Source organism: Nelumbo nucifera, chromosome 3 (assembly GCF_055504915.1).
Source record: "Nelumbo nucifera cultivar China Antique chromosome 3, China Antique-T2T, whole genome shotgun sequence".
In the NCBI taxonomy this organism is placed as follows: domain Eukaryota; kingdom Viridiplantae; phylum Streptophyta; class Magnoliopsida; order Proteales; family Nelumbonaceae; genus Nelumbo; species Nelumbo nucifera.
Genome location: NC_142651.1, coordinates 8,348,992 through 8,358,964, shown reverse-complemented (window position 1 = coordinate 8,358,964; position 9,973 = coordinate 8,348,992).

Genomic DNA, 9,973 nt, shown 5'->3' with positions numbered 1-9,973 from the left:
ATCGAACCGGTCGATTCGATTTTATTTCGAGATTTAAAAAGAAAATGATGGTATCATTCGGTTTCGGTTATCCAATATAAAAAACCGAGGTTAATCTTAATCGAATCAATCCATGTAAATCTATATTATACTACTAACGAGGAGGTATTGACTTTTTTTTTTATTAAAATATCTCTCTTATTGAATTTAGTTCATAAAGGGCATAAAATATAATTAAAAAAATAGTATTATGTATATTTAATTACCTTTCATTAAGTCTCACATTTAAGTCATTAAATAAATCACATTCTCTTTGAATCCAATATTTATACTTCTGTTTATCATCATTAAATTTTGCTAATAAATTCATACACAATAATTATTAATAGAATGAAATTTTATATTTTTAAAATAAACATAAAAATGAAATCATATTTTTCATTTAGGTGGTGGGTAAGTAGTTCAACCATTTGGGTCAAACGGAAAATTTCATGATGTCATAAATAAATATACAAATTTAGAAATGTAAAAATACTTTTGTTTATCATTATAAATTTCACTAATAAATCCATACACAATAATTATTAATAAAATGAAATTTTATATTTTTAAAATAAATCTAGAAATGAAATCATATTTTCCATTTAGGTCGTGGATAAGTACCTCAACCATTTGGATCAAGTGAATAATTTCATGATGTCATAAATAAATAATACAAATTTAGAAGTATAAAAATACATAGAAAAAATAAATTTTAAAAAAAGTTGGACACGTTTCTATCATTATATATGTCATATTAAAAAATAAGTATGATAAAATAGACATAATTTTATTAATGATGGACATCAAATATACAACTTAAAACTGGTAGGAAATTAAACCATCTTCATATCGGGGGATGGATTAATTAGTGATTCAACCTTTCAGGTCAAATGGGTTAACCCATGATGTATAATTAAAAATATATTTTTTAAATAAAATAGTACAAAAAAATATGAAACAATTTTGGACACATCTATAATATTATATACTAATAATATAAAAAACAACAAGTATGATAAATAAAAATTATCTTATCAATGATATAAATGAAATGCAAAATTTAAAACCAATTTGAAAATAAAACAATTTCCATATCTAAATGGTAGGTAGTAGGTCAATGATCTAACATTTCGGGTCAAAAGGGTCACCTATGATGTTATAACTAAGTAACGAATATTAAATACATACATACATACATACATACATACATACATACATACATACATACATACATACATACATACATACATACATACATATATATATATATAAACTCAAAGAAAAATATAAACTTTGTATAAAGTATTTTAATACAGTTCTATTGTTATATATTCACCATATTAAACAAAATAAATGAGAAAATAAGAATTACTTTTATTGATGATGAAAATGAAATACATGATTTAAAATTAATCGAAAAAGCAAAATAGTTCTTCCATCCAAGTGGGTTAGTGGTTAAACTATCCATGTCAAATGGATAACACATGATGTTATTATTAAATAATAAAATATAGAAAATTAGAAAATATAGAAATCTGTCGATAATTTTGAGTACATTCTATAATATTATATGTTCATCATATGAAAAAGTAAGATTAATAAGAATTATTTTCATTAATGATAGAAATGGGATAAAAATAAAGAGCATTAATGTCTATCACATGACCCAACTAACCATGTCAAATGGTTCAATAATTTAATTAGTTGGGTCATCGTAGACAAGTGGTTTGGTAGGGATGCAAACAGATCAGATCAAATTTGAATCAGGGTATTTTCAAATCTGATTTGATCCAAAGATTCAACCGGATCTCATAAATATTGATTTGAATCTGAATCCGATCAACTATTTCCATCATATAAAAAGTTTACAAAAATGCAATATAAATAACATATTTATAAATAAATAATAAATAACATATATATTATATAATAAATACTATATATATAAATAATTGATTTGACTGCATTATTAAAAACCAATGTTCAAACAATATATTGGAATTGCATTTCCTCTTGGTAAATAAGTAATTTTTATTATCTCATAAATTAAGTAATAAAAAATAAAAATATAGAATCTTTTATAAATTTTATAAAAAAAATTGAACATACATTAATATTATATATTGTTCATATTAAGAAAAAATATGTTTAAAAAAATAAGAATTATTGTTAGTAAAGATAGAGATGGCTAAAATACAATGAAAAAAATGAATTAATGTCTAATCATAGTCTATTTTCCTGGTTAAATAGGTTAACGGTTCAACCAATAAGGTCATTTGGTTGCTGATTATTATTGCCATCATCATTTGATATTGCCACGTGCAAAAATAAATGTGAAAACAAGAATTACTTTTATTGATGATGAAAATGCAATACATGATTTAAAATCAACTAAAAACTAAAAAATTGTTTTTCCATCCAAGTGGTGGGTTAGTGGTTCAACTATCCATGTCAAATGAATCAACAGATGATGTTATTATTAAATAATAAAATACATAAATTCTAGAAAATGTAGAAATTTGTATATAATTTTGGGTACATTCCATATTATTATGTATTGATCATATAAAAAAGTATGATTAATGAGAATTATTTTCATTAATGATAGAAATAGGATAAACATTAGGATATAAAGAGTATTAATGTCTAACACTATGACCCCACTAACCATGTCAAATGGTTCAATGATTTAATTAGCTAGGTTATTGTAGGCAAGTGGTTTGGTAGGGATTAAATTTGATTCAATCTGAGGATCTTATCAGATCTCATAAATATTTATTCAAATCTAAATCTGATTAAAATGTTGGATATCTGAATCTGATACGATCTAATTTAATTTAAAAAATCATAAATTATTAAAAGGAAAAGAAAATATAATAGTTGAAATAAAGAAAAACAAAAAATATAAGTATTTTTTCAACTATTTTCGTCGTATAAGAAGCTTACAAAAATGCAAACAGACAAATATAATTGTATTTCCTCTTGGTAAATAAGTAATTTTTATAATCTCATAAATTAAATAATAAAAATTAAAAATGTAGAATTTTTTATAAACTTTATAGAAAAATCTGAACATGTGTTAATATTATATATTCTTCATATTAAACAAAAATATGTTTGAAAATAATAACTATTGTTAGTAAAGATAGAAATGGCTAAAATACAAAGAAAAAATGAATTAATGTCTTAATCATAATCCATTTTCCTGGTTAAATAAGTTATTGATTCGACCAGTAAGGTCATTTGGTTGCTAACTATTATCATCATCATTTGATATTGCCACGTGCGTATATAATGTATAACATATGTATATTAAATATATTTTATATTTTTATATATTATAAATAATAAATATATATTATATATCAATACATATATAATGTATAACATATTATTTATTATTTAAAATATAATATTTTATATATTTTTAGTTTTTTATTATATATTTATTTGTGATATATAACTATAAATATAAGAAACTAAAAAAAGTGATGATTAACCGAACCTGTCAATCAGTTAATTGAATGGCTTCAATTCGATTTTGGTTACCGATTTTCTAGAAACCAATAGTACCGGTTCAATTTCTAAACCGTGAGAACCCCTAAGGGTTAGGGTGGATATCGAAGAAAAACCTGAAATTCAAGGACAATGCGGGGTGGTAGTTGTACACTTCATCCATAGTCTAGCCCTGAATATATATAATGAATATATCAAAAGTTACTTGATAAACCAAGTCATATATTCTTTAAGGTATAAAGATATTAATAATCTTATAATAATTTATAAAAAACAACTTGATCAAATTTAAATATATACCTAAATGAAATTTTATCCAAAAAAAAGTACCTAAGGATGCATTTGGTTGCAATAGTTTTATCTGCACTAGTATAAAAGCATGAGAGTGCAAATGAAAAAAATGCAAATTTTTGTTTAATTTTATTTTGGATTTTTATTTTATTTTGTTTTATGTCTTAATTTACTTCTTTTGTATTGCAATCAAACAAAATAAATTTAAATTAAAAACAAAAATAAATCAGAATTTACACTTAAATCATTTGCACTGCCATAATTTTGCATCAATGCAAATTTATTTTAACTACAACCAAATACAAATGAAACCATAACTAGAATTGCCCGGAGCCCAGGGCAATTTCAAGGATTACCATTTCCATGAGAATGAGGATGTGGTCGGGGGTCGGACATTGAATATGCAAAAACCGGGCCCACCCCACCCACTTCCATTCCAATCATAATGGACCGAGTTATTGCTCCAATCCAGCTCAGTCCAATACTTTATCCATTAATGAATAATCTTAATCCAATCAAACCCAAGGTCCAATCCCATCCATTTTAATGCAAATGGATTGGATTGGACCCCGTACAATCCAAAATGATTGAAATAACAGAAATTACATAAAATATAAAAACATTATAAAAAATTAGAGGAAAACTATTTGAAATTTCAGATAATATATATATATATATATTTGTTTCAATGGTTAGAATTTCTTCCATTGGCATGCTTTTCTTGAATCTACAATTACAAATGCATTAGGTTAAGTAATCAAAGATTGAGAAGATCAAGATATAACGCAATGGGACCTTTTTCAGGCACCCTAGATTAGTAATTTTAATTTGTAAGAAAGAAGAGATTGAAGAGGATATTAACCATAGAATTAGAGTGAGATGAAAATATTGGAGGGGTTCCTAAGTCTTGTGTGATAGACGAATTTCACTTAGATTGAAGGAAAACTTTATAAAATTGCTGTAACTTGTAAGACCAGTTATGTTGTACCAAGAAAAATGTGGGCAGTAAAAAAATTAGACATTTTTGCATAATAGATATCAATAAATATTATTCCCGGTTATACATTCAGAAGTTCTTGTTTTTTCCCCAAAAGAAACCCAGAAAGCATTCATTGATAAACACTAAAGGAGTACAGGAAGGAAGATGGCTGCCCTATACACTTGGAGTTTGTTATATTTACAAGCCTGATAAGCAAGTTCATGAGCAGCCCGATTCAGATTTTCTATTTATATAGTTTATGCGTACAATATCAAAAAAGGTTAATAAGTGGGTAACTTTTTCCTTGATGGATCTAATAGTCCAGTCCTATGCATCATCACTGAAAAACAGGCCACCAATCTACTGCCCATAATTAAAAAACATATCTTTGTGTCCAATGCACGATATTGAGAATGGAATAAAAAAAATAAACTTATCTATATTTTTTTTGCTATAAAGTTAATGGAAAAGTAGGGACAGGCCCAATGCAGATTTCTGAATTCCACTGCAGAGTTATATACATTCAAAATGTCAAAAACCCCCATTCTATACACTAATGCCCACTCGTAAATTAGCATCAATTCCGAACAGGCACCTATCCCAACTATACTTTGGGCCTAAAAATTCTGACCCTGGGCTGAACCGTCATTCTCCCTAAAGTCAATTGAAAACATTTTGAAACGAACACTCACCAATAACTTTTTTTTAAAATATGCCTACCTTTAAGTATTAATAATATTTATGCCAATTCATGGTAAAAACGAATATACATCAAAGCACCTTTTTGGTGAAAAGAGTGATTGACTCATAAACAAGAGAACAATAGAAACAAATAAAAAAAAAAGGCAAAAGCAAGACACTTACATACAACAACTAGCACAGAGATTGCCAATCATCTAGGCATAGCTTCAGTGAAACAGCTCTAAGAAGACAATTCATCGATAGCTAGTTTATGTGCCACCCCATTAGCAGAGCAAGGCACCCAACAAAAATCAAAAGATCTTCCTTGAATCAGTTTCCTTAAATCCATGCATAAAAGCAATAAATCACAGTGGCAGTTCAGATCAGAATCAAAAAGATTGTCTATTAGAGATTTACAATCTGATTCAAAAACCCATGCTTCCAAATTTAAATTAATTGTAGTTTTCATTGGTTCAAATAAGGCTTTGGCCTCTGCAATCAAAGAAGAAGAAGCTTAGACCTAACCAGCCTTTGCAAAAAGAAATACGCTTGTACAATCTCTAAAAACAAAACCCACTAAAGCTTTCCTTGAATTTCAAAACCCACCATCCACATTTGCTTTGACAAAACCCGCTTTTGGTGGAACCCAAAAAGATGAAGTGATCTTTGAACACAACTTAGTTCTTGAAGAGCTTTCCTATCTCAAAGGCAAGTTTTGAGATCTCTCCACTATAAATCTGTGAATAGAAGAGATGACATCCAAATGATTAAAATCAAATTTTTTTCATAATAAAAATCATTCCTATCCTTCCAAATTTCCCATAAGTAGATAGCACAATTAGCTAGGATATCAGAATTTTTTAATCCGATCTCATTTAACAAAAGCATGAACCAACTATCAAACCTATGCATATGGTTAAGTTGTTGTAAGTCAATCTCGATGCTTACCCCTAACTAGATGCACTTAGATTAATCACAATATACTAGAGCTTGCAAAATGGATTCAGCATGATGGTTACATCTTTCACAGTTGGAGGATGAAGCTATTTTTCTATTAAACAGATTATCCTTAACTTCAATGTTGTTCAACCAACATTTCTATAGAAAATTTAAAATTTTTTGCTCTACTTGAATCTTCCAAATTGCATTCCATCCTTCATGAGTGATCATTGAAGTCTGAATTGCAAAATTCCTATTACCCCGATTTTCAAAAGCTATTGAATAGGTTGACTTGACTGAGAACAAACCCTTCTTGTTTGGATTCCACACCAATCTGTCTTCCCATAGATTTCCAGCAAGGTCAATGTGCATAATTTTTTCAGCAAGTGTAGGGGTGAATAAAGAGTTTAGTTTTTCAAGGTTTCGTTCCCTATTTTCCTGGTTTATGAGGTCAGAAACCAAGTCAATGTTGTCTGGCCTTGGTTTTGGACCTACGGGCTTAAAACCATTAACATCTGGAATCCAAGGGTTGTCCCAAATTCTTATGTTAGTTCCTCTATTAATTTTCAAAACTACCCCTTTCACAATCACACCCCTCCCTTCCAACACAATCTTCCACCCCTAAGATTGCCCTCTTCTACCTTTGGCCTTTAAGAAGTGATCATTTGGGAAATGTTTAGCTTTCATGGCTTGAGCCCAAAGGCTAGAAGAGTCAAAACAAAGCCTCCAAGCTAATTTTGAGAGAAGGGCAATATTAAAAGTATGTGAATCTCTAAAGCCCTGCCCCCCAAAACAAGGGTTCTTACAAATTTTATCCCAAGACACCCATCTCACCTTTCTTTTATCTTCTAAATCCCCCCACCAAAAGCTTTTTTAAACCTTACTAATGTTGTCACAAGTTTTATTTAGCAACAAGAAACAAGACGTACAATTGGTAGGGATGGTTGTGATTACTGATTTGAGCAACACTTCTTTCCCAACTTAAGAGAGAAGAGCATTCCTCCAGCCCCTAGCCTTGTTTGCAACTTTTACAATTAGATGTTCAAAAAGTTGACACTTGCATCTATTAAATGATATGTTCCTAAATAATTAAATGTATTATCTATCTTTCTAACATAAAGTCTATTTACCACCAACCCTTTAAGTTTAGGATGCATGTTGGGACTAAAGAAGACTTCGGGTTTTGAATAGTTCACTTGTTGGCCAGAGGCTTTCTCATAGGAGAAAATAACCTCCAATAATGCTCCTCCTTCTTCCAAATCAGCCTTAGCAAAGACATAGCTATCATTTGGAAGAGAGAGAGAGAGAGAGAGGACTGGAGCTTACTTACAAATCTTGACACCAGAAAGCCTTTTAACTCTAACTAAGCCATTTAATAAAGAGGAGAATACATCAGAGCATAACTAGAATAAATAAGGGGAGAGAGGATCCCACTCTTAGCCCTCTTTGTGGCCAAATTTTCTTCGAGGGAGAGCCATTGATTAGAATTTGGTAGGATTCCACTCTACACTATCATATGCCTTACTCATCCAATTTGATTGTCATCCATCATTTTTTTTATTTAGATGTCTTCATATGGTGTAAGACCTCATGAGAAATTAGGATGTTGTCAGTGATCACTCTCCCTTGAATGAAGGCACTTGATTCTCAGAGATAATCTTTTCCAGTTTCCCTTAGTTTATTTGCTAAGATTTTGGCTATTATTTTGTAAACAGAGTTATAAAGGCTTATAGGCCGAAAATGCGAGGTTGACTTAATGTTTTTTTTTATTTTGAGAATTAAAGTTATAAAGGTGGAATTTATTTCAGAACTCAATTTCCCTTCCTTAAAAAAAATCCCCAATTTTTTTATAATGTCTTCTTTGACCAGGCTCCAAAACTTTTGGTAAAAAAGATTGGGGAATTCATCCAGACCTAGAGCTTTCCTCAGAGCCATCTAAAACAAGGCTTGGTGAATCTCATCCTCAATTACCTCTCTCTACAGATCATCTTCTTAAAAAATTACTAGATGAATATTGTTGATAGCCAAATCCACATCCGTAGGATTGGAGGTGGTAAAGATTTCTTCAAAGTAATATGTAAAGATTTTTTTTAATATCATCTTCACCTTCCATTCATTCCTTAATTTTAGGATCCTATTTCTAACTCTCCTCCTAATTGTAGTATTATGCAAAAATCTAGTATTTTGATCCCCATACATTAACCAATTGACTTTGAATCTCCTGCCCACAAGAACCCTGCCCATGCCTACCCACAATACACTACTCCCCGTGAAATGGGAACATCTCCCCCTGCATAATACTATGTAGAGGATGAGATGTTCTCCATGTGCGGCTGCGATAAACATGGGTAGGAGATCCGGACTCTAACCAATTCACTCTAGATTTTTGGGCCCACATTATTTCCTCTCATATCCAACTTTTTTCCTGCCTCTTTCATGGCTGGGAAGTTAAAATCAGAGCCATGTTTATTTTTCTCTCTTTCCAATGATAGTTTTGCTTCCTTAATTTGACTTTGCACCAAATTCTTCCTTGTTCCACTTGATCAAAAGCCCCCTCAGCCTTTTCCACTTCCACCTCACATACTTGCTCCCTCCACTCCAACTGTCTCTAATAATTTCCTCACATTTACTATGAGTCAACCACATTTCTTCAAATCTAAAAGGTTTTTTCCTTTTACTTCTAACCGGGTAAGTATTAAGATAGACAGGTAAATGATCAGACCCATAAGACATTTGAGAAAAGAGTACAACATCAAGAAAGAGTTCTCTCCAACTGGTATTACAAAGACCTCTGTCCAACTTGGCCTTAATACATCAAAGAACAGTACGGTACCATACATATTGAAATATGAAAGATTGACTATTCCATTGGTGTCACACGCACCATGCATTTGTAACAGTTGTTTCTGTTTTAAAAACAAAATCATGAAAAACCTTTGTTTATATAGGATAATTCAAAGCAATGTTTAAAAAACTGGATTAGACCGGTAGAAATGTAACAAAGGTGAAATTTAATCATACCCCAAAACTGGACTAGATTGGGTAAAAATTCGACAAAAACCACCATCCCGACCAATTAAACTAGAAAATCGACAAACCAATCCATTTTTTGAATTTTTTTTATCACATAAATGCAAACTTCTAAAGGCTATAAACATTGAATGTCTGATTGGGGTGACCTTAGTTTTAATTTTGGGTGCTTGTCCCACTACTTTATCAAAAAACACCTTTTTTGGCCTCAAATATTAATTTTTATTATAAAAAATAAATCTAAAATCAGAAATATGTTATTAAAGAATATATTATTCTTTGAATATATACATATAATTAATATTTTTATGCAAGTATTTTAAAACCAAACCACACAGGGAACCATTCTGGGTCCAGTTCCCAAGTCGAACAGTCCAACCATCTGGTCTAAATGGACAACCCACTCTGACAAAAAAATTAAAAATATAAAAAAAACCTAAAAAATGGTAACAATTCACTGACCAAATCAATGGTTTTTGGCCAAATAACAGTTTTGGGGTAAAACAGAACGGACCA